The 26,652-nt window shown below is 34.6% G+C and overlaps 1 pseudogene; it reads left to right on the top strand.

The window, feature by feature from the left end:
• The first annotated feature begins 22,535 nt into the window (after positions 1-22,535).
• On the top strand, positions 22,536-26,302 carry LOC120213604 (annotated as a pseudogene).
• Positions 26,303-26,652: the final 350 nt, after the last annotated feature.

A 26,652-nucleotide genomic window follows, 5' to 3' on the forward strand; every position in this document is an offset into this window, starting at 1 on the left:
GGACAGATGGGGGACTCCACCGAGGATTTGAAAGAATGGAGACATTATTTCTATAAAAAGGGGATTAGTTTGATTTTATTTGTTTTGGGGTTTCTTCCGTTTCCTGCTTTTTTCTTTTCTTTCATTCATCTCCCGATAGTCTAGCCGTTCCATTCGATTCAACGAAGCAAATTTTGGATCGTGGCAGCTATAAACTTCTCTCATTCATTAATTCAATTTTTTTTCTTTTCCTAGTTTGCTTCCCTGGCCAAATTCAATGGAAATTTGAAACTGTCCACACCTTTCTCTGTCAGTTTTGGAGAAAAGTGCGAGACACAGAGAGAGAGAGAGAGAGAGATTCGTTCTTTGAAGGTTGCTTTTCCTGGTTTAGATAGTTTGAAGTGGTTAGGGGCATCCATTGTCATTTACAATTCAAAATATTACTGCGTGAAGTTGGCTTCGGTTGGCAGAAATATTGATCCTATTTGGAATATAGTTTGGAATAAGTTTGTTCCGCCAAAAGTGTCTGCTTTTGTTTGGAAAGCAGTCTACAACGGGCTGCAGGTTGCGTCTAAATTGATTAAGATAGGTCTTAATGGTAGCATTCAACCCCTATGCTTATTTTGTAAGATTCATCCGGAAGATGTTAGCCATGTGATATGTCAATGCAAAGTGGTCTGGCAAGTGTGACAAAGGTGGTGGTGTTTATGGAATGTTTCGATTACAGTCCCCATGAATGTGAAACAGCTTTTAGAGAGTTGGTTGTCATAGTATATTAGAAGGAAAGTCAGGAATCTTTGGCTTCTCGGTTTTTTCAGTCTGATTTGGCAGATTTGGTTGTGCATAAACAAAGCTAGATTTAATGGTGAGTCATTCTCAGTTGATAGGATTTTCTATATGGCGATACTGCAGGTTGGTTTCTGGGCAAAGTTTTTATGACCATCTCTGGTTCCTCACGTGCTAGACTTTGTGCGCAGTCCGGATTCTATCATTTTCGGCTGATTTATTGTCTATACCTGTGGAACTTACCGGTTTCGGTAAATCAGTGTTCTTCGTTCATTTTTTCGCATATAGATTTACTGCTTTCTCGTTGGGATTCTGAGTTTACAGTTAGTTGCCTTTTATGCTATGCTCAAGCTGGTATGTTTTGAGGAGTTCGGTTCCTGGTTACAGTCTCGTCCTGGTTCAATCACAGTGGATTCGTCTGCTTTACAGAGTTGGTTCTTAGGTTGTTGTGCATAATTTTGTTCCTTGAACATCTTCTCAGCTTCAGCACTAAAGTTCCTTGTTCTCTGTGCTTGGCAGTGCTTAAGTTCAGGAATATGCTGCTATTTAGTTCTCGTTATTGTATTTTCCTTTGGTTGTGTATGCGTTTGCTTCTTATATGGTGTTTAATGTGCTTCCTTAGTTAGTCTAGATAATTGCCTCTTATGTTGGTTTGAGGTTTATGGTAGGGTTGGGGTTGAAAGTTTATTGTAAGGATTAATTGTACATATGTTTCTCATCACCATATGGTACACTCTTTTTTCCTTCAATTAGGCTAATAGAGGTTTTTTTAAGGAGGTACGAGAGGTGGTGTACTTTGTAATATTTCTCAATACAAAGTACCCTCTTTAAAGAGAGAGAGAGAGAGAGAGAGAGGTTTCACAATTTCACGACGATTTCTTCTTTGTTGATTAATTGGGATACAAACTGTTGGAACCGTTTTTCGGTTGGATTCGAAATTGGACTTCGACTTGGATTAAACGAATTGGAGTCGTCACCGATCATTTATTTTAAAACAAATGGGTTGATCGGATACCATATTTCTTACTTGATCTGCGTATTTCCAAAGATGTGTCGGATTCGGGAGTTGGTTACAGTCAAAGAAGGGTTAGCACCCTTGAACTACCCTTTCGGTACTACACAATTTCCAGTTGTCTTAAATTAAGAAAATTGTAATTTAAATTAAAATGTAAAAGTACGATCTCAATTACTTACCTTTGATAGTTTTAAAGTTGTAACCTTAAGAATGTCAAAAAACCATATTAGATAAAAAAGTAATAAATAAATAAATAAATAAAATTAAAATGAAGAAAAAACAAATTAAATAAAAGATAAGATAAAGAAAACAAAGATAAAATAGTAAGTAAAATAAATAAAAAAGATATAAAAAGATATAAAAAGAAGAATATATATATATATATATAATAATAACAAAAAAGTAAAAATAATATATATATATATATATAATAAATAAAAACATAAAAAAGTAAATATATATATATAATAAAAAATTATATATATATATATATGTAATCTAAAAAAATAAAAATATATATTAAAGTAAAAAAGAAAATGCAAAAAATGTAAAAGAAATATTACATGAAAGAAAAGAAAAGAAAAATAACAAAGCAATTAAATAAAATGAGTAATAAGAGAAATGTGTGTATAAATAAAGTTAAATAAATAAAATAATAATAATTAAAATGTAAACGTAAAGGACCGAATCAAAAGGAAAAAACAAATCGATGGGCAAATTTTGAAGCAAAAAAAAAATAATTTAGGGAGAGAATTAAATATTTAAAAATAATAACACGCCTCGGGGGTAGATCTAGGTTTGAAACTTCGAAACCCTACCCCATTTTGGTTGTCGATGCAACCACGTTTTGGGTTATTCGAACCAAATCTCAAGAAAAATAACATGCACATGCGAGAAATGAACGAATCAAGGTAAAAAAGATGTTACCTTTTATTTCATTTTCGAATCGTTTACAATAGCTTTGTCTTTGTATTTTTTTCGTACTTTTCTCTGTATTTTGTATGTAAATTGTGTGTTACAATAGTGAGTTACAATGGCTATTTATAATGCTTGTGGAACCTATTTTTAGGAGTTTGAATCATAGTAAAACTCTATCATATTTTTAGGAGTTTGAATCCTGCTAAAACTCTAACGTTTGTTTTCTGAATCCCACTAAATCGAGGTTGTTGAGAGTGTTGTACCCGGACGAAAAGATATGCTAACAGTTGCCCCTCTTTGCTTATAGTCGTGTAACGGGGATAGGGCAAAGATTAAAAGACACTTTTCGTTCGGTGGAGTTGAAAATTGACTCTGATGTTTCAATAACTCCTTGTTCAATATTTCCATTATAAATTTTGTCTCGCTTGAGACAACCTCATTTAATACAGAGGATTTATCTCACTTGAGATTGTTTTTCTTAAAATAGAATTTGTCTCACTTGAGACAGTTTTTACTCGAAACAGGAAGATTTATTTCACTCAGGATTGTTTTTCTTAAAACAATATTTGTCTTGCTTGAGACGATTTTCACTCGAAAGAAGACATTTCATTTTAGTCAAGATTGTTTTTAAAGAAGATTTTATATCGCTTGAGATAGTTTCCTCGAAACAAAAGATTTTATCTCGCTTGAGATAGTTTCCCTCGAAACAAAAGATTTTATCTCGCTTGAGATAGTTTCCATCGAAACAGAAGATTTTATCTTGCTTGAGATAGTTTCCCTCGAAACAGAAGATTTTATCTCGTTTGAGATAGTTTCCCTCGAAACAGAAGATTTTGTCTCGTTTGAGATAGTTTCTCTCAAAACAGAAGATTTTGTCTCGCTTGAGATAGTTTCTCTCGAAATAGAAGATTTTGTCTCGCTTGAGACAGTTTCCCTTGAAACAAATTTTGTCTCGCTTGAGATAGTTTCTCTTGAAACACAAAATCTTTGAATATGTTTCTCTTGAAACAAATTTTGTCTCACTTGAGACAATTTCTCTTGAAACAAAAATCTTTGAGACCGTTTCCCTTGAAACAAATTTTTTTTCTCTTGAGACAGTTTCCCTTGAAACGAGTTTTGTCTCTATTGAGACAATTTCCCTTGAAACAAATTTTGACTCTCTTGAGACAGTTTCCCTTGAAAGAATAAATGTATTTCACTTGAGATGGTTTTTCTTTAAACCAATTTCGTCTCACTTGAGACAATTTTCCCTTGAAATAAGAAATTTTATCTCACTCGAGAGAGCTTATCTTAAAATAGATTTCTTATTCATTTTCATCCAGATGTTGAACATTTGACAGGAATTCCAAAGTTAGCGAGGTTTCATTGCACAATTCCATGTTGAAGAAGAAGATTTCAGCAAAGAATAGATTCACGTCTTCATTTTTGGAAAAAGTGGATCTCAACAAAGATTCAAGAACCTTAGGGTCAATACCTTCAGGTACTTCAAACACAATTATTACTGACACATGATAATCTTTTGCAGGTTTGAAAATCTTCAAAAATAAGATAAACCGATCAACATTTCTGATGGAGAGTTCATAACGAGAAGAACTTGTTCAGCCTTAACTCAACATTTCCAGCAGAGAGTTCATAATGAGACGAACTCATCTGACAAAGGGAGAAGAAGTTCATAATGAGAAGAACTTGTTAGACATATCGCTCGATTCACGATATACCGAATCAGCAAGACCTCACTCGTGGGATCAACATTTCCAGTGGAAAGTTCCTAATCAGAAGAACTATTTCGATGAAGGAGAAGAAGTTCATAATGAGAAGAACTTGTTCAACTTTTTGCTCGATTCTATTACAAAAGGAGGTAGATTAGCACCGACATCTCGATCGATTCCATCACAGAATGAGGTGGATTGACATTTTTATTTCGCTCAAATCCATCACAGAAGGAGTTGGATCAGCGTCAATTTTTTGCTCGATTTTATCACAGAACGAGGTAAATCAGCACCAACATTTTGCTCGATTCTATCACAGAAGGAGATAGATCAACACCATTATTTTGCTCGATTCTATCACAGAAAGAGGTAGATCAGCATCGACGTCTCGTTCGATTCCATCACAGAAGGAGGTAAATCGATCGATTCCATCACAGAAGGAGGTAAATCGACATTTTCATTACACTCAAATCCATCACAGAAGAAGTTGGATCGACATCAACTTTTTTCTCGATTCTACCACAGAAGGAGGTAGATCAACACATACATCTTGTTCGATTGCATCACAGAAAGAGGTGGATCGACATTTTTATTTCGCTCAAATCCATCGCAGAAGGAATTGGACCAGCGTCAACTTTTTTCTCGATTCTATCACAGAATGAGGAAAATCAACACCAACATTTTGCTTGATTCTATCACAAAAAGAGGTAGATCAACACCAACATTTTGCTCGATTCTATCATAGAATGAGGTAGATCAACATCGATATCTCGTTCGATTCCATCACAGAAGGAAGTGGATCGACATTTTTATTTTGCTCAAATCCATTGCAAAAGGGATTGGATCAGTGTCAACTTTTTTGTTCGATTCACAGAAGGAGGTAGATCAGCACCAACATCTCGTTCGATTCCATCATAGAATGAGATGGATTTACATTTTCGCTCAAATCCATCGCAGAAGGAGTTGGATCAGCATCATCAACATTGTCATTCTTGCTCGATTCATCACATATAGAGTTGAACCAATAACACATCGCTTGAGGGATCAATATTTCTGGAAGAAAGATCACGATGAGAAAAACCCGCGACTCGAAGAGCAAAGATTAAGTAAAAAATGACGCTCTTTTATCTTTGCTTCATTTTCATTTCACAGCAATGAGCAAAGAGGGGCAGCTGTGAGCACCATTTTTTCAATGCTCTTACCCCACTCATACCCATGCTGTAACACCAATTCCACCAACTCCCATTTTTCAACACCTGCTCCTATCATCCCTTGATTCCTGCAGGAACATGCGCAAAATCACCCATATTTTATGTTAAAGTTTGGCTATAAAACCAAACAAAAATGTATGAACGAAAGAGGGGAACAAAAGCAAAAACAATTAGGGGGAGCTCGGGGGAATTTATTTTTCGATAACTTTGTAACAAGGGGTCTTTTCTTTTCTTTTTTGGGGAATTCAGAAGAAAGAATAGATTGTAAGCCTTCATATTCGAAAGAAATACAAGAGAAGCTTAAAAAATGTTTCCTTTTTTCATTTTAAGCAGCAATCATTTTTCCATATATATATATTTTTATTTTGAAAGTAAATATCATAAAAAAGAGTCTTTTGTTACCAAAGTAGAGTTAGGACTTACAGATCAAAGTTGAGGGTGAGAGCAACCTCCATTTTCTGGTGGTCGACGTTGGAATTTTGTAAGAGCCATGGATGTGGGGAATGAAGTTTGATTCTGGAAAAAATGAAAGAAAAGGGGGAAGGAAATTGACTATCACGTGCTTTGAGTAATAAAGGGGTGTTCATTTTATTTTTGGGTAAATTATACGTAAGGTCGCCATGTTTTAGGGTCTATTAGTTTGTTCACTTATTTAGGGTAAATTTCAGTCCATGTCCTCACAGTTTTAGAGTTTTATGTTTTGGTCATTATCAAGGTAAAATCATCTTTAAGTTCCCCTTATTTTAGCTTCTTTTGCACTACGATCATTACTTTGTTATTTGTTTCGAATATGAATATTTATTTTATTAACTTTCAAATTTAGTCACTGATTATTTCTTATTTAGTTACTAACTTTTATTTTCCTGCATTTTAGTCATTGTCATTTTATATTTATGAAATTATGTCTTTATTTTATTTTATTTTATATTTTTAATTTTTTAATTATCTTTTGTTTTAATTAGTAGTTTGTTTTTAATTTCTTTGTTTCATAGTTTTAATTCTAAATTTAGTTTTTAAATTTTATTAATATTCAAATCAAATTCAGAAATTATAACGACACTATAGTTTTAATTAGGGAGCAATTCGAGTCGAGTTTTCGCAATAGATGTCTGATTACTCGAATCATTTGCTCGAATTTTAAAATTCATTAATAATTAATATTTACTAAAATATTTTAAGTTTAATAATTTAGATAATAATTAGGTATTTAGTTTAGAATTAATTTTGACTTTAGAAATTTTTGATTTAGGTCCTTAAGCTCTTAAATCTTTTAGAAATCAATATTTTTAATCATTTGATTTTTTAATCCCCGAGCTTCGATTAGACTTTTAAAATTGACATAATTAAATATGTTAAATAGAGCTTTCATTTTAGCTTAGATTTCAAATTTGTCTTTTAATTTAGGGGATAATTCGAGTCGGCCCTCGCGTAAACGCTCAAGGGACCATCTTGGTTATTCGATTCAATAATTAATTAAAATCAAATAGGATTAATATTAGAGCCTACATGCTTAGGCTTGAGCCCCTATGTTTTTTAATTTTCATAATTTGACACCGTATGTTAGAAAAAGCCTTAATTTATTTTTAGTATAATTAGGATTAAATAAAATTTTGATTGATTGCATTGTTTTTAAAACTTAAGGCACTGTTCACTTATTAAGGAGTTAATAGTATATCCTCCGCGATCGTGCTCAGGGGGTAACTTCTGGTAACTCCCTAAATAAGTCGACACCCTTTTCAAAACCACATCATATTTTCTAAAAACAAGGCAATGTTCGATTATTAGACACAATAGCTGATCTCCCGCATTTACGCTCGGGGGCGAATATTATCGGTCTCAATAAACGAATACCCTTTTCAAACTCTGTATCATTAATAATTTCTAAATTAAATAACGACCGAACTCAAAATTTCTGATTTTAAATATAGGATAACCAACTAGGTACCAATATTTGGGCGCTTGTGGGGGTGCTAATCTTTCCCCACGCGTAACTGACTCATGAACCTGATTTTTGGATTTTCGCATACCCTAAAACTCGGTATTTTATTAAAATAAAATGTTTTATTAAAATCACTCGATTTTTTTATGGTGTTCCAATCACACCATAACTGATTGGTGGTGACTCCTTACATTTTTAAACGATTTTCAAAGAGAAAACCCCCGAGTCAGTATCGGTCTTTTTCTCGCCCGGGCGAAAAACAATGTCGACAATTTACAACAGTTACCTTTAAGAGATTCCTATTATTTTACCAAACACTTTATGATAAAAAAAGTAAAATGAAAAATGGTTAAAAAGATTGAATGGTAAAATTCACGATCATCCATCATCTTTTATCAAAGTTTTATATTCATTCATCACCTTTAAAGTCATACTTATCATCCACAACCTTTCAAAAGTTTTCACCATCCATCCTTTTTGATAATTGTTGGTGGTACAAGATAGTTATTGTTAAAGTTTGAATTTGATGTGATACGGATTAGTAAGATATAAAATTAAGAGATAATTAGAAAAACTAAAAATATTAGTGTGATTGAAAGTAGAAAACTTATTTTCTTTTATATTGATTAATAGTAGAAAACCTACTCTGAATAAATTTCTACTAAACATATAAATAGATACTAAGAATTATGATAAGAGATTAAATCGACTTGTAGAAATCCTCTTGTATCCTTTTGTTTTTGACAATAGTGAAAAAGTTTCTTTTATGTCCATGATTTTTCTTGAAAGAGTTTTTCACGTAAAATGTTGGTGTCTATTTTATTGTATGATCACTATACTTGTCATTATCTTCTAACAAATTAGTATAAGAGCATTTTGGTGTCTATTTTATTGTATGATCACTATGTTTGTCATTATCTTCTAACAAATTAATATAAGAGTGTTCAGATTGTTGGTCTCAATCACAAGAATGATATTCTTAAAGTATGAAATTCTGCCATTGGATTGTAACACCATATTGGCGTTATAGCGGGTGAAAATGTAGACAATTTTAGCAGAGATGAATTTAGATGATGCATTATTAGGGTTAGATAAGATGTCTCCGACATTAACACTTGAAAAAAATCAATGTAGAAATCAAAAAGTTTTATCTCAATTACATTTGCATATGTCAAATGAAATTCTACGTAATGTATTCAAGGAGAAGATTGCCTTTGCATTGTAGTTGAAGCTAGACCGGTTACGCATGTCAAAAACGCTAACTAACAAGTTACACCTGAAGCAACGTTTTTATTCTCATTGTTTGGTTGAAGGTACATCTTTGATAGATTACTTAAATGTATTTAAATAAGTTATCTTACATTTTAAGGTTATGAAAGTTAAGTATGATAAAGAAGATTTAAGGTTAATTTTGTTTAGTCTGTTGTTCTCTTTTTATTCGATTTTTAGGGATGTAATTCTATATAGTTGTAAATATCTCACAACTGATGAGGTTTATGATTTTTTAGTTTTATATGATAAGATAAAACATCTTATAATTGGGTTTGACTCTTAGTAACATGGGAGGAATTAGGGGAGGGCAAGGGAGCCTTGGCCCCGTTAATTATATTTTTAATTATTAATTAATATAGAAAAATATATTTTTTAAAAAATAAATAAAGAAAAATTTATTAGTCCTCTCAATTAAGAAAAATGTTTTTATAAAAATTAGAATAATATTTTAACTTCACTATAATAAATTTCTAGCTTCGTCCCGTTTTAAAACAAGATGTCATTATTGGTGGGAAAATTTAAAAGAAATAGTACTGAATGAAGTTAAAATTATGATGAAATCAGAAAACGTGTATTATTGTAAGAAGAATTAGCACATTAAAGTTAAGGGTTAATAGATTGTAAAATAGGGGCCAAAATGTTTATAAGGGTTGATTTAAGTGGTTAACAGTTTGATATCACTTAAATAAGATTTCGAGTTTGAGTTATTGTGTATGTAGAAAATTTTTGTTGGGAAATTCACTCATCAAAACTAAGTATACGATGCTGGTCGATTTAAATTAGTTAAAATTAAAACTTAAAACAAAGAGTAAAAAATAAAAAATAAAATGATAAAAGCCAAACTCATATTACTAAACACAATTGGATAATAAATGCCATTAAATTATCACACTAACCCTACCAAATGTCCCCTTTAATATACTAAATTTAAAGGGGAAGTTCTGCTATGCGACGGTTAAAAAAAGGCGTGACCGGTTAAACAAGTAACCGGTTAAAATTTTGACCAGTAATGTTATATCATTTAACCGGAAATATTATCAAGTACAATAACATATTAGGTAGCGCTTATATAATGTAATAGGTAGCGCTTATATAATAAAATAGGCATTTAACTGAAAATATTATCAAGTACAATAACATATTAGGTAGCTCTTATATAATGTAATAGGTAGAGCTTATATTGACCTATTTTCGAAGTAAACCGGTATATTTATACCGGTAACATTGTAAATTTACCTATTACATTATTATTATCGGTTACGATGTTTTTTAGATCGATACAATTTTAAATGTATCGACACTTTATGCTTGCACCTAGTTGGGCATTCATATTTCATTCTGGAAAAAAGTATTGACATAAACTAACGTGTCGATACATTATTTAGACCTATTCTCTCATAAAGCCGGTATATTTATACCGATTACATTGAAAATTTACCTATTACATTATACTTATGGGTTTCGATGTTTCTGGGATCGATACGTTTTATAAATGTATCGACACTTTATGGTTGCACCCTTTTTGGTATTTATTCTGGACCAAAAGCATCGACACAAATTTATCAAGTGTCGATACTTTATGCTGACCTATTTTATCATAAAACCGGTATATTTATATCGGTTACATTGTAAATTTACCTAATACATTATAATTATCGATTTCGATGTTTTTGGGATCGATACTTTTAATCAATGTATCGACACTTTATGCGTGCACCTCGTTTGTGCATTCATCCTGGACAATAAGTATCGACACAAATTACACAAGTGTCGATACATTATGTTGACCTGTTTTCTAATTAACCGGTATATTTATACCAGTTACATTGTTAATTTACCTATTACATTATAATTATTGGTTTTGATTTTTTTGGGTCGATACTTGTATAAAATGTATCGACACATATTTAGGTAGTTATTGTACATACCTAAATATGTACTGCGAATTTAATGTTGTACCCACCCTTTAACTACACTACCAATACCACATCCTATTGAAAGCAGCATGACTGAAACATGTTCAATGAACCTTTGTTTACATCTCCATCAACTCAGGGACCACTGAACTTGCACAACAAAATTTTGTCATGGATCATACTGATGCAGACAAAGTTAAGCCAACCGATGAATGCCATGAAGTACATAATGTTGATGAATCTGACAGATTGGTTGGTCAGCTCTTCTGTTCACGTGATCAAGCTTGGTACTTTTACAAGGGATTCGTACGGGAATATGGGTTTAGTGCACGTAAGGGAACAACACGGCTTGACGTGGAAGGGAATGTGAAGACACAAGAATTTTGTTGTTCTAAAGAAGGGTTTCGAGCATCAAAAGTCAATACTGTTAATTGTCAACGTGCTCATACGCCAGTCACAAGAACAAGATCTAAGGCTAGAGTCATAGTTACATCAACAAATACAAACGATCAGTAGGTTATAAGTAAGTTTTATCAGGAATATAATCATGCATTGTGCACACCTGCTATGACGCCATTTATGTGTTCTAATAGAGCTGTAAGTAAGGCTGATATCGATGAGGCAACAACATTGAAAGAGGTCGGTGTTGGCACGTCACAAGTAATGAACTATTTAACGCAGCAGGAAGGGGGCTATCATAATGTTGAATTTACACATAAAGACCTCTACAATGCACTTCAAAGAGGTAAAGCAAAGGAAATCGTCGATGGGGATGTGAATGCGCTTATTGCCTACTTTGATTATAAGAAACATAATGATCCCGAGTTTTTTATGACATACTCAGTAGATAAATCAGGGGCATTGTATAATCTTATTTGGTCGGATTCTACATCGAGATCGGATTACACATGCTTCGGTGATGTAATTGCGTTCGACACAACGTAAAAAGATAATTTGTATGGTCAACCAATTATGCATATTGTCGGTGTCAATCATCACCATAACACGATTGTGTTTGCCACTGCCATAATCGCTGACGAGACGTCACAATCTTTCGAGTGGGTACTACATAATTTTTTAGAAGTCATGATGAATAAATCATCTATTTCAGTTGTCACCGATGGGGATAGGGCAATGCAGAGGGCTATCAAATCTGTTATCCCTTATTCTAAGCACATATTATGTTCTTAGCATCTTTCTCGCAATGCACAAGCTAACATTGGTGACCTAAAATTTACAGTAGCATTCTCAAAATGCATGGCTTCCTGGTGGACAACCGAGGAATTTGATATTCAATGGCGTTCGGTTGTTTTAGAATTCAACGTCGAAAAGCATCCATGGGTGATTGAGAAGGGAAATACACAACACTTATGGGCACAAACATATCTAACCGGGCATTTCTTTGCCAATATTCACTCAACACAAAGGTGTGATTATATGAATGCTTCACTAGCGATTGCACTGAAACATAAGAAGACATATTTAGATGTTGTTCGTGCAATTGAAGATGGAATTAGTATAATGCATATGAACAAGTTGAAAGCAGATTACTTAAGTTCCCATACGAAGCCCTTCCAGATCACAAAACTGTTCGACCTTGAAAGCCATGCTGCTGCGATTTTTACCCGCGAATCTTTTCGTGCGTTCCAAGATGAACTTCTACAGGAGACATTGTAACGGATTGAGGCAGAGATTCAGCCCTTATCAGATAAATGTCAACATTATATTTTGTCAAAGTACAAAGAAAAAAATAGGAAATTTGAAATTAGTTTTGATTCTCGTACGAAAACCCTAATTTGCTCCTACAAAAATTTTGAGACCGTTGGACTTCCGTGTCGCCATCAACTTCACATTTTGAAGCACTTGGATTACACATATTTTCCCAGGACTTTGATTCAAAGTAGGTGGACTAATGATGCGAAGGCTTCTGCACCCAGTTATGTTGACTTGAATGTGTCTCCAGAAGTGATACAAATGGCACGGTTCGCTACTCTACGTTCAACGTCAAGTAGGTTATGCTACATTGCATCAAAGACAGACGAGTCTTTCAAAACCGCAAGAGATGAGATGAAAAGACTAATAGAAGAATTAGAAAACTCGTTTGGTTTGAATGATTCAGTCAACCAGAGCATTGTAGTAAACAACGTTCGCGACCCTTAACAAAAACAACGCAAGCGAAAAGAAGTACCGAAGAACAAGGTCGAGAAGATAATTAGGCGATGTGGGTACTGCAACGGTGAGTGACATAACAAACTAACATGTCCTCAAGTCAAGCTCAGTTTGAGTATAATGTAAATTATACAAAATTAATCCTATATTTACAAAATTTACTCTCTTAGTATATTTTTATTGTGGATTACGAGACCGTTTAATATTTCATCCGCGTCATCACATAAATGCCAAACAATATGTAGAGTATAGTCTCCCACAATCATAGTCGGAATCAGTTTTGTAACTAGGATTATCCAGGTTAATCATGTTGACAGCATAGCCAATAAAACCTGGGGTTTTTCAACAAAGTATCGATACATGTTGTATACCTATTCTCTTATAAAACCGGTATATTTATACCAGTTACATTGTAAATTTACCTATTACATTATAATTATGGGTTTCGATGTTTTTGGGATCGACACTTTTTGAAAATGTATCGACACTTTATTCGTTCACCCTTTTTGGCATCCATTATGGACAAAAATTATCGACACAATATTAATAAGTGTCGATACATATTATAGACCTATTCTCTCATAAAACCGGTATATGTATACCGGTTATATTACAAAATTACCTATTACATTATAATTATGGGTTTCGATGTTTTTGGGATCGACACTTTTAATAAATGTATCGACACTTTATGCGTGCAACCCTTTTGGATCGACACTTTATGGAAATGTATAGACACTTTGTAGGTTCCCCCTTTTTGGCATCCATTCTGGACAAAAAGTATCGACACAATACTAATAAGTGTCGATAAATGTTATAGACATATTTTTCATAAAACCGGTATTTTATACCGGGTATATTGAAAAATTACCCATTACATTATAATTATGGGTTTCGATGTTTTTTGGGTCGTTACTTTTTATATATGAATCAACACTTTATGGGAAACTTTAAGTTTGGATACATTATAGAAAACGATTATAAATATACCGATATTTCTAAGTATGAAAACTTTGTTGTGGAGATCATAGAAAGCATTTCTTTAATAACGTGTTTCGATACATTTGCACGCAAATGTAAAATACATTAATAACTAGTATTGATATTTCAACAATCCTCAAATGTATCTGTATACAGAGAAGCAAATATGGAATAATTAATGAAAATATACACACTATAAAATCAAACCAAAAGATACATACACAACAATGTTCAAATAATGTACCGACAACGAAATTAATCCGATGAAAAAGGGTTATTTCTAACGAAGTCCGGAACATTAGGCACCTTCAACAAATTTTCCAAATACTCTCGTATGTTTCCGCCTTTTTCTGAGGACATACATAAATAATTTCAATTATCAAACTAACGAGGTACAATTTTGCTAACAATAAACTAAATTCGCATAAGCATGAATAAATTTGTGTCATACCTAGAGCACTGTCGTTCGAATGGGAAGCAGCGCCAAAGGTATGTGGACATATGTAATTTTATTTCTATATAAACACATAAATTGTTAAAATAATCAATGTATGAACACATGTTTAACTGGAAAAACATATTGCATAAATGCAACTTACCAGATTATAAATCATTTTTTCCACTGAATCATCGACCAAAAGTGTATTTAGCTCGTTAAAATCAGGACACGCATTCCAAACATCATTGAGATCTTTACAGTAGGTAACATTATCGTATGTTTTGCATTTTGCTTGATCATGTTCACAAACAGTCGAACATAAATATGTAGGAATCGTAGACAAAGAAAGGTCAGCAAACTGTAATGACATTCATCTTACCCAAACGAATAGAAAATGCTCATAAAATAAAGGTAGTTTCTCAAGTACACGGTCGACGTTATGCCTGAGATTGTAATCAAGTTTGAATGTTAACATTCAATTGTATATTAACGATTTTGGCTACAGTAATTCAATTGCTCAACAGTTCTAACCTCATCTTGGAAGACCAAATGGCAACAACAAAATTGTCTACACAAAATTGCATAAATTCAAATAATCATGTTCTGAGGACAACATCTACAACATGAAGAAAATGAGATTAAAGTTCTACGCTTATATGTTAAAATAATGGATACAAAAAAACATAATTAAAACCTGTAGGCAGTCTTGGGATGTCGGCAAGGACACCATTGAGATAAAAAATTAAAATTTTTCTTGAAGGCGGCGTTGCAGACACGATATACTTGTTTGGATCATCTTCTTCATCTTCATCTTCATTGACTGCTTGGTTGTCCACATCTGTTAAAAGAAAATAAAATACATTTCAGAACGTGTAAATGTTTAGAACCATAAATAATGAATTACCTAACTCATTTGATGTCGTTGACGTAATTCGTCACGCAACATGGAGACTTAATCGCGCAATGATGAAATATTGGCTCGCATTCCACTCACAAGGGAATCAATATGCTCCCGAAAATTGACCATATATTCCATCACGGTCTTAATTGTGACATCCTCTCCAACTGGAGCTTTTTCCATCATTGCGTCTACAATTGGTTGCTCGTCTTCATGGCCAATGGGGTCCATTTCCTCCATCTCTTGATCTAATCTGACCTCCTTGACACGCTTCCAACCGAGTTTTTCAACAAAATCATATCCCGTTTTTTTAATAAATAACATGTCAATCTTACGGGTTAATCGAACAGGGGCGTCATGCAAAAAATCAATTTCTTTCTTCTTTAACAGATGGGTGTTGACACATCCATATGGTAGTGAAGTTGAAATTGTTGCTCCCTTTGTGACCATATATACAATTGTATTAAATATCAGTTTATCAATGTTTGGAGCCATTTTGGATTTGGATTTATACTTTGCTATCCACCAATAATCGTTGTCTCGAAGCGTTGAATGTTTTCCCCCACTAGGTCGGATATACCATGTGAGCATTTTGTGAAACACTCTCGACTCTACATCTAGGTGAATTGGGCTATTTCTAGCAACCCGTTGTATTGTAGTATCTAAATTATTTTCATCTGAATTCCCTTTATTCTCGACACCTAGACCCTCCGCAATAGTTTCCGGAGATATATATATTTCCTTCCCCATGACATGGGTATTAATTCCTATTATATTAGTCTTATTAGGCTCGTGCTGTAAAGAAACATTGTTGTAGAAGACTCTAACTAGGTTGAGGTAATATTTTGGTTCTATACCAAGGAATTCATGCCAACCCCAAGATGTAAATGTGAATTTAAAACTAAATGCATATTTATCATCAAACAAAAAACCCATGTCAATGACACGTTCGGGACGAATCTTCCTTATTTTAAAACTCGTCTGCCATATTTGTTTCTCCATATCAGATCTAAAGTTCAGAGTTTCGAAGGACCTGATTTCCTCAGAAGAATCGTTTGTTTGAGAAGGAGGTTGTGGTTGAGAAGAGCTTTGAGAAAGACTGTGCTTCTGACGCTGACGTTTTGGAGCCATTTTAGGTGTGGATGCTATTACAATGGAACACAAACAAAATCAGGAAAAAAAACTCCAATATACAAATCAATCAAACCCATAAAATATCGATAAATTTACCTGAATATTTGATTGTCACTGTTATGATAACGCTAGTATTCGTCAGAGATAAAGAGTTCAGAAGCTTTTAGGTTTAGGGTTTATTTGTCGATTTTGGTGTTTGTATCGAATAAATAATGAAGGGGGAAAACACGCAATATTTAAATTAGTATCGACACAAAATTAAAAACGTGTCGATACATATTGTAGATATATTCTCTCATAAAATCGATATATTTATACCGGTTACATTGAAAATTTACCTATTACATTATAATTATGGGTTTTGATGTTTTTGGGATCGACACTTTTTGAAAATGTATCGACACTTTATGCGTTCACCCTTTTTGGCATCCATTCTGGACCAAAAGTATCGACACAAAATTAAAAAAGTGTCGATACATGTTGTAGATATATTCTCTCATAAAATCGGTATATTTATACTGGTTACATTGTAAATTTACCTATTACATTATAATTATGGGTTTCGATGTTTCTGGGATCAACACATTTTAAAAATGTATCGACACTTTATGTGTTCACCCTTCTTTGTCATCCATTCTGGACCAAAAGTATCGACAAAAAATTAAAAAAGTGTCGATACATGTTGTAGACCTATTCTCTCATAAAATCGGTATATTTATACCGGTTACATTGTAAATTTACCTATTATATTATAATTATGGGTTTCGATGTTTCTAGGATCGATACTTTTTGAAAATGTATCGATACTTTATGTGTTCACCCTTTTTGGCATCCATTTTGGACCAAAAGTATCGACATAAAATTTAAAAAGTGTCGATACATGTTATAGACCTATTCTCTCATAAAACTGGTATATTTATACCAGTTACATTGAAAATTTACCTATTACATTATACTTATGGATGCATATGTTTCTGGGATTGATAAATTTTACTTATTACATTACACATATGATGACTTATTTTTTGGAAACTTAATGTTTGGGAATCATACTGGACAAAATGTTAGAAACAAATCAGTGTTTATTAATTTTTCAGTAAAAAGTCTATTTTTACCAACTACATTGTCATTTTACCTTTTACAACAATCTTCATATATCGTACGTATCAACATGACTCTTAATGTGTATAAGAAAATGTACAACAACCTACTGCTAACTTTTCTCATCTCATACATAATTACATTCACATAAAAAATTATAAATCTTATAAAAAATTAACCCTACATTTACATCATTGCATCATTTTGTTATTGTAGTGTCTCATGGCAGTTTTTGTTATCTTCTGTCTTCGTTGATTTTGATTGTGGCTTACGAGATCGTTTAATATTCGTGATTGATCCCACTCTCCAACAACCTATATTCAAATTGTCAGAACGTTAAGTATTGTAAACCACAACATTCAATCTACGACTTTTAACAATTTTACCACAAACGAATTTTTAATTCCACTTACAAAATCACCAGTTGCCCCTCTAGAACCGATCGATTCCATCCACATCATCACATACATGCCGCAATCATATTTGTTACAAAATTTGAAAACCACACATGTCAATTATGAATCCTGCATAAATTAAGCTTTCTATTTATGATAACATCCCATACCCATTCAATTGCTTATTCTTCTTATGCTCCACAAATTTGAAATTTTTCAAGGGGAACTTTCCTAGAGCTCCACAGTATTCAACCCAAATGTGTTTCTTATTATAAAAATCTAATATTTTAATTGCATTAAAAAAAATTATGATCCAAAAAAATTATGCATTATAATTTACATAATGTCCTTTCATACATACATACATACCAATCTCTTAGCATCCTTCACTCTCTGTTTAGTTGCTTCAGATGTAAACATACTATCATATATTGTTGCAACACGATCTACCATATCCAACACCAACAGATACCAATGTGAATTATGGTAGTTTATTGTGATCACGATCTGCAACAAATTTCACACCCAATTTGAAAAAAAATCAACATTCTATATCCGAAAATATCATTTGCAATTGGTATGGTGTCTTACCTTCTCACAGTCGGTGAATTTCACATAGTTATCTAATATGGGACCCCAAAAGGTAACAATACTCTCAACACTTTCTTTGTTGTTGTCATTCAACGCCTGTTGCTGCAATTACGCAACAAACATTATTAATTTATCGTCTATAACACTACTTTTAAACATTTATTAATTTAACTCACCGCTAAGAGGTATGGAAGGTAGCCAATCCTCCGGAGTGACTTTTGAGAATTGTATCATACTGTCCAGGCGAGCAAATCAATAACCTAACAAAATTAATTACACAATCAGAACATATTCAATAAGTTTTAACATTTTCTACTTTCTACTTACCACACTGCCAACGCATTCCGTAGGCTTCAACGTTGCAATGTCATATACATTAGCGAATTGATTTCCCATTGAGATTACAAAATATTTGTATGAATCATTAGGATTAATATGTTGTCATGAAATATTTAAATATCACTCACAAAGCAACATATTTCACTTACCCCGATTCTAACTCACTATTCCATAAATAATCACAAATTGCAGCTTCGATGTCATCAATTCCGCTTGGAATATCCGCTTTTTCAACCTACAATTTTGCATACAAATTTTTGTCACAACAACATGATAAAGATCAAATTAAGTTTTCTTTTATTCAACTTACCTTCTGCTTCTTCTTCTGTGGTGTAGGACATTCCGAATCCAAATCTGCTACTATAACACTCTCCGATGTATAAATGACATCGACTTTCTTCCTCCTCATTTCTTCAATCTTTTCTTCTTCCTTCTCCCTCTTTTCTTCTTCATATTTTTTCAGTTCATCGTATTTTTTGCTCTACATAGCTCTTCATCTCTTTTATTTCACCCTTCAATTGATCTCCTTCATCCAAGTATTGATCAACCACCCCCTTCACCCCCGTAAGTTCACTCCTCAATTCCACAACCTCCTTCACCACTCCATCAAATTTTTCACTTGTCACCATCTTAAGATCACCCCTTAACACCTCAACTTCTTTCACCACTCCATCTATTTTTCCTTCCACTTCCCCCTTATGCCTCTCAAGTATATCTTCGACTCTCAAGTTTCTCTTCGACTCTTGATTGTCTTTGCATGATATCAAATTGGATTTTTTTGATATCAGCCAATTCAGATATCAAAATGTCGAAGTTACTCTGTTTTCCCTCACCGTCATCCCCCTCACCGTCATCCCCCAATACAACCATCTCTTCTTTCTTCTCCTCTGCCTCCTCTACCTCCTTGCCAATAACCTTCAAAATTAAATTACAAGATTAAGACATTGATTATATTCTTAATATTATTTAATTATATTTATTACCCTTTCGTGCTTCCTCGGTCTATCCAACTTCAACTTCGCCATCACTCTAACCACCTCCTCCTTCCCCCATGCACGGATGCGTGCCACTCCGGTTCTTTTATAAGTCTGCACTGCCTCACAGCCCGACCAAAAATCGAACAGTGCAACCTGCATTTATAATTTTATATAATAACTATACTATCATTTTATATAAAAACACAAAAAAATTCTTCAAGTCATTTACCTCTAAGATTCAATCAATCTCGAATGGACATATTCAGCCCCAATTGAATTCACCCTTCAAACCTTCCTCGCAAATGAGCTTCATATAGTCCTTGTTCGTCGACGTATCACTCGTTGGACAAAGAAAGATACCGACAAGGTATAATAGAACTCTGGCCTTCAGCTCACCCCCCCCCCCCCGTAAGATCCGCTTTTTATTTCCTCTTCAAGTTCAGCATATGTCACCTTCTGTTTCAAACCATATTTGGAGGCAAGTAATTTCCAGTTCTTACTCTTACAGACTTTTACAACACTTTTGCCTTCATTTTCTACCCCCAATACGGCTGCAGCACATGGGATCCAGAGAGGAAATGAAAAATCACCATACTTAGCAATACATTGTTTGACATCAAATTGCGCCATCAAGGATCGACACAATTCCCTCCGAATAGGTCAATCCCTTACTCCTACCAACGATCTAAACCCTATTTCTTCCAGCATATTCAACAACACTTCTCCTTAAGGCGTTTAACTAATGAATCCACCCTTTTAATGTTGCACCTTGTCGACACTTCCTATATTTTTTAACAATATATAATGTTATAGTTCTTATATATTTTGTATCAACGTATTTACAAGTTTAATGAATACCTTATTTTCATGTGTTTTCCTCCGTTCTTTGTATTCTTTACTATCATTTCTTGACTGTGTGATGTAAGGTTCCTTTTCAGCATCACTCATCGAATTCCATTTGGACCTCACATCTTTTGTTACCTAATATTAAGCATAAACGTTTCTTAATCAATATATTAACACTAAATAATACTCAATGTCAATTTCATTTTACATAACGAACCGCTCTGTGTGCCATCTTCCTTCATCCTTTAGCATTCGACCATACTGTCAACATTTAAAATTTGTCATCAATTTAAAGTTCTTAAATACTTTAATCCAATTATCATTTCAACAATAATAACAAAAAGACATTGATGCTTACTAGAAGTACATATATCCACCCTTTGGTTGCTTTCGAGTCTCGGCCTCAATTTCAAAGTCATATGCGCCACCAACAATTTTTCCACCCATTGACTTTATTTTTTCTTCATATATCAGTTTACGCAAATCAAATTAAATACTTGTTACATAAACTTTATTCAATATACAAATATAGATAACTACTCTTGTGGTAAAACGGTTTTCTTCAAAAGAATTTAAATGGCCACTACAAAATGTGTCGGCACATTTATACAACCTATAATATCATTTTCTACCTATAATATTTAATAAAAGTATCAACATTTATATTTTACCTTGAATATTACTTTCTACCTGTAATATTTAATAAAAGTATCGACATTTATATTTTACCTTGAATATCACTTTCTACCTGTAATCGGTCCCAAATGTTTCTTTACTCCAAAACCCCAAACAACACATAAAAACTCTATTTGTGATTACTGTAATAATAAAAAACTAGGGTTTCAACAACATACTTTTCGATTCGACTGCAGCAACAAACAAACAAACTTCGCTTTAGAAACGCCTTCTGAAATGCAGCAACAATTACGCTTCGATTTCAAAAACTCGTCCGTTCTATCTATTTTCAGAGGATATTTAGCTATGTCCTTTATATTTTCATCGGATATGTTATTTATATTTAATCGATACAACTACCAAGGTGTCAATACTTTTATATCAGGTGTCGATACTTTCGATAGGATAATTACATATTTCTTTGAAAGTATCGATAATTTATTACATGTACTTATTAAAGTATCGACACTTTCAATATATCCGGTAGCGCTTTACCGGTTTTATCATTTTGATACCGATTTTATCATATTTTTACCTATTATATCGTTGTGGATCGATACATTTTTATAAAGTATCGACACTTTATAGGCGCTAAAACTGCTTCTCTTTTAAATTCACAAAGTATCGATACTTATATTAAAGTATCGATACTTTAAATATATCCAATAGGGCTTTACCGATATTGTCTTTTCGTGACCGATTTTGTCATATTTTTACCTGTTATATTAATATGGATCGACACAAACCGATAAGTTAAGTTTGTCGGTTGCCAAATTTTTTAATATTTCTTCATGATTTAGACCTACTACATTATTATTACTTAACATTTTCGATAACACTAAACCGAATTTATTAAATATCTTTTAATATATCTGATAACGCAGCCGTATATTAACTCGCCTTCACGAGACAATCCCAATTTAAAGCTTTTGGTTCCAATATTAATAATCCCTAACCAAAAAATGTAATAGTACGAATAAATCTCATTTATACTAGTTTTAACTAATTTATATTATTTTGTTTACAAAAATAGATACGTTGTCCGTAGCCTCTCTGAGAGACTGACACACGATTTCTTTGCTAAAATCCCGTCTCGCTCACCTTCTCGGCCATGTAGCTTCCTCAAGCTTCAATCTTTCACCCTCTTTCTCTTATGAAAATTGATTATTGATGTCTTTATTAGTGTCTGTTCATCTCCCTGTAACTATCTTTTTGTGTTTTGGGGAAAGTTCACTTCTTTTGGCCATGGAGTTTAAGCTTTCGTTTCAGTTCCTCTGTTTTCTTCTCTGTTTGATGTTGTTATACGGAGATGTTGGGGAGCAAGAAAAGCGAAACCCAGAAAGGGAAGCTCTCATTTCGTTCGAAACAGGGCTTCAGAACCGTCTTCTCCTTTCCTCATGGTACCGAAAAGTGAATCACTGCGGATGGGATGGTGTAACGTGTCAACTCGGTCGAGTCACCATGCTTGCTCTTCCATCTTGGCCTTTGAAAGGTCCGCTGTCTCCGTCCCTTTCCTCCCTCTCCAGCCTCATCGTCCTGGACTTCTCGTCCAACCTTTTGTTTGGACAAATACCGGTTGAGTTCGCTGAGTTGGCTATGCTCGAGACTCTAGAACTCGGGTTCCCTCAGGAGCTGGGTTATCTGAAAGCTCTTCGAAAGCTTGAACTTTCCACCAATGGACTCAGTGGCACAGTGCCGATTCAGCTTGGGAAATTGACTCAGTTGGAGTTCTTGGACCTGGCTAACAATCTCCTATCAGGCTCTCTCCCTTTAACCATCTTCAAAAACCTTCAGACTTTAGCTTCTCTAGACATTTCCATCAACTCATTCTCCGGTAACATACCGCCGGAAATCGGTGACCTGAGAAACCCGAATGCTCTTTACATTGGCAGTAATCAATTCACCGGCCAATTGCCACCTCAAATTGGTAAACTTTCACTGCTTGAGAACTTCTTTGCACCTTCTTGTTCCATAACAGGGCCTTTGCCTGAAGAATTATTCAGTCTAAAGCGGCTTGCCTACCTTGACCTTTCATATAACCCATTGAAATGTTCCATCCCAAAGTCTATGGGAAAGTTGAAAATTTTGAATATTTTGAACCATGTTTACTCAGAGATCAATGGCTCTCTACCAGCTGAGCTTGACAACTGCCGGAAGTTGATGATGTTGATGCTGTCTTTTAATTCCATATCCGGGCCTTTGCATGAAGAGCTTTCAAACTTGCCCATGTTGACATTTTCGGCCGAAAGGAATCTGCTCTCAGAGCCATTGCCTTCTTGGCTTGGGAAATGGAACAAAGTGGAGTCCTTGCTGCTTTCTAGCAACCGATTTTCAGGTAATATCCCACCGGAGATTGGGAGTTGCTCCATGCTGAAGCACCTTAGTTTGAGCAACAACAATTTGTCGGGTTCGATACCGAGAGTTATGCAATGCGGAATCACTTTTGGAGATTTATCTTGATGGTAATAACCTCTCGGGTTCCATTGAAAATGTGTTTGTGAAATGTACAAATCTCACTCGGTTTTGCTAAACAATCACTTCAATGGTTCGGTTCCGAGTATCTTTCGGAGCTTCCGTTGATGGTTATTGACATCGGCTCCAACGATTTCACTGGTACAATACCTGTGAGTTTATGGAGTTCAAATAATTTGATGGAGCTTTCTGCAGGAAATAATATGCTAGAAGGTACTCTCCCGGTCGAAATTGGTAATGCTGTTACATTGCAGACCCTTGTTCTGAGTCATAATCGTTTAAAAGGCAGTATACCTAAGGAGATTGGCAATCTCTCAGCACTTTCTGTGCTTAACTTGAACTTAAACCACTTAGACGGACATATACTAGCTGAAATTGGAGACTGAAAAGGACTGACAACATTGGATCTTGGAAACAACATTTTGTGTGGATCAATCCCTGAGGAACTTGCAGATTTGGAGCTCCTGCAGTGCCTGGTTCTTTCTCACAATAATCTATCTGGTTCGATCCCTTCGAAACCATCATTGTATTTCCGTCAGGTTAATATACCTGATTTAAGCTTTGTTCAGCACCATGGAGTATTTGATTTGTCGAACAATAGATTGACTGCTCCAATACCTGAAGAACTGGGGAACTGTGTGGTGGTGGTGGATCTTCTTCTCAACAACAACATGCTTAGCGGAAAGATTCCAGAATCACTTTCTCAACTGGCAAATCTTACAACTTTGGATTTGTCTGGAAATTTGCTAACATATTTAATTCCTGTTGAATTCGGCGACTTCCTCAAGCTTCAGGGCTTGTATTTGGGGAATAACCAGCTTACTGGAGCCATCCCTGGAAACTTAGGTCTTGTTGATAGTTTGGTGAAGTTAAATTTGACTGGAAATAAGTTATCTGGTGTTATACCTGTAAGCTTTGGGAACTTGAAAGAGCTTACTCACTTGGACTAAAGCTGCAACGATCTAACTGGTGACTTACCTTCTTCCTTGTCCGAAATACTTAACCTGGTGGGGCTATATGTTTAGCAGAATAGGCTGTCTGGTGGGGTAGCTAAAATCTTCTCCGATTCCCTGTCATGGAAGGTTGAAGACATGAATTTGAGTAACGACATTTTCAGTGGACACTTGCCACACTCTTTGGGCAATTTGTCCTATGTGAGTTACTTATATCTTCATGGGAATATGTTCTCTGGTGAGATTCCTTCACAAGTTGGTAACTTGATGCAACTGGAATACTTTGATGTATCTGCAAACAGATTACCAGGACGAAATATGCGCGCTGTTCGATCAATTCTACTTGAATCTCACAGAAAACTGGTTAGAAGGTCCTGTACCCCGTAATGGCATTTGCCATAACCTGTCAAGGATTTTACTTGCTGGGAACAATGACCTTTGTGGCAGAATCATTGGTTTAGAGTGCAGGATCACAAACTTTGAGAGATCCTCATTGTTAAATGCTTGGGCCCTTGCCGCGATCGCAGCTGCAACCGTCGTCATCATTTTTACTTCGGCCTTTGCTTTATGAAGATGGATTATGAGTTGTAGTCAGCAAAGTGATCCAGAAGAAACTAAATTGAAAACCTTTATAGATCAAGAGCTATATTTCTTGAGTAGCAGCAGGTCGAAGGAGCTGCTGAGCATCAATATCGCGATGTTCAAGCAGCCACTCGTCAAACTGACCCTGGGTGACATTGTTGAGGGCACCAGTCACTTCTGCAAGACAAATATAATAGGAGATGGAGGGTTCGGAACGGTTTACAAAGCCAAGTTGCCTAGTGGGAAGACTGTTGCGGTTAAGAAGCTAAGCCAGGCAAAAACACAGGGTCATCGAGAATTCATAGCTGAAATGGAAACCTTGGGTAAGGTGAAGCACCAAAACCTTGTCCCATTGCTTGATACTGTTCTTTGGGTGAGGAGAAGCTCTTTGTGTATGAATACATGATCAACGGAAGTTTGGATCTTTGGTTACGAAACCGAATAGGAGCTCTCGACATCCTCGACTGGTCTAAACGATTCAAAATCGCAATTGGTTCTGCTCGGGGACTGGCTTTTCTTCATCACGGCTTCATCCCTCATATCATCCATCGGGATATCAAGGCCAGCAATATCTTACTGAGTGAAGTTGAACCGAAAATTGCTGATTTCGGGCTGGCCAGACTTATCAGTGCCTCCGAAACTCATGTTAGCACTGATATTGCAGGGCCTTTGGGTTACATCCCACTTGAATATGGTCAGAGTGGTAGGTGCACAACAAAGGGTGATGTTTATAGCTTCGGTGTGATCCTACTTGAACTGGTGACCGGAAAAGAGCCGATAGGGCCCGATTTTAAGGAGATCGAAGGAGGGAACTTGGTTGGGTGGGTGTCGAAGAAGACGAGATCGGGCCAGGCTGCTGATGTTTTGGATGCAATGGTGTTGGATGTGGATTCAAAGCAGATGATGTTTAAGGTGCTGAGTGTTGCTCAAGTTTGCCTGTCTGAAAATCCTGCCAATAGACCAACAATGTTGCAGGTGCTGAAGCTTCTGGAAGGGGTGAAGTAGGATTAACTGTGTTTGTGGTAGCAAGCAAGTATTTAGAACATTGTAAAGTTTTTTAAAAACAAGTTGGAATATGTATGGCTACGTTGTAAGAATTTCAGTTGCTAATCTAATTATGTTTTCATTTACAAAGATGTTATGTACATGATTATACACTACAAAATGATTGTCTTCCCCTTTCAAATGATGAAAACTTGAATGCACTTCAAAAAATACAAATTATGATCACTAAAGACGAATACAAATCAATAACAAGTGCTGTAAATAAATAGAATTATAGAACACGATGAGTATGTTATGTTTGATGAGTATGTTATGTTTGATGAGTATTGATGAGCATCATTAACGATGAT

Source organism: Hibiscus syriacus, unplaced genomic scaffold (assembly GCF_006381635.1).
Source record: "Hibiscus syriacus cultivar Baekdansim isolate YM2019G1 unplaced genomic scaffold, ASM638163v2 tig00110044_pilon, whole genome shotgun sequence".
NCBI lineage: Eukaryota > Viridiplantae > Streptophyta > Magnoliopsida > Malvales > Malvaceae > Hibiscus > Hibiscus syriacus.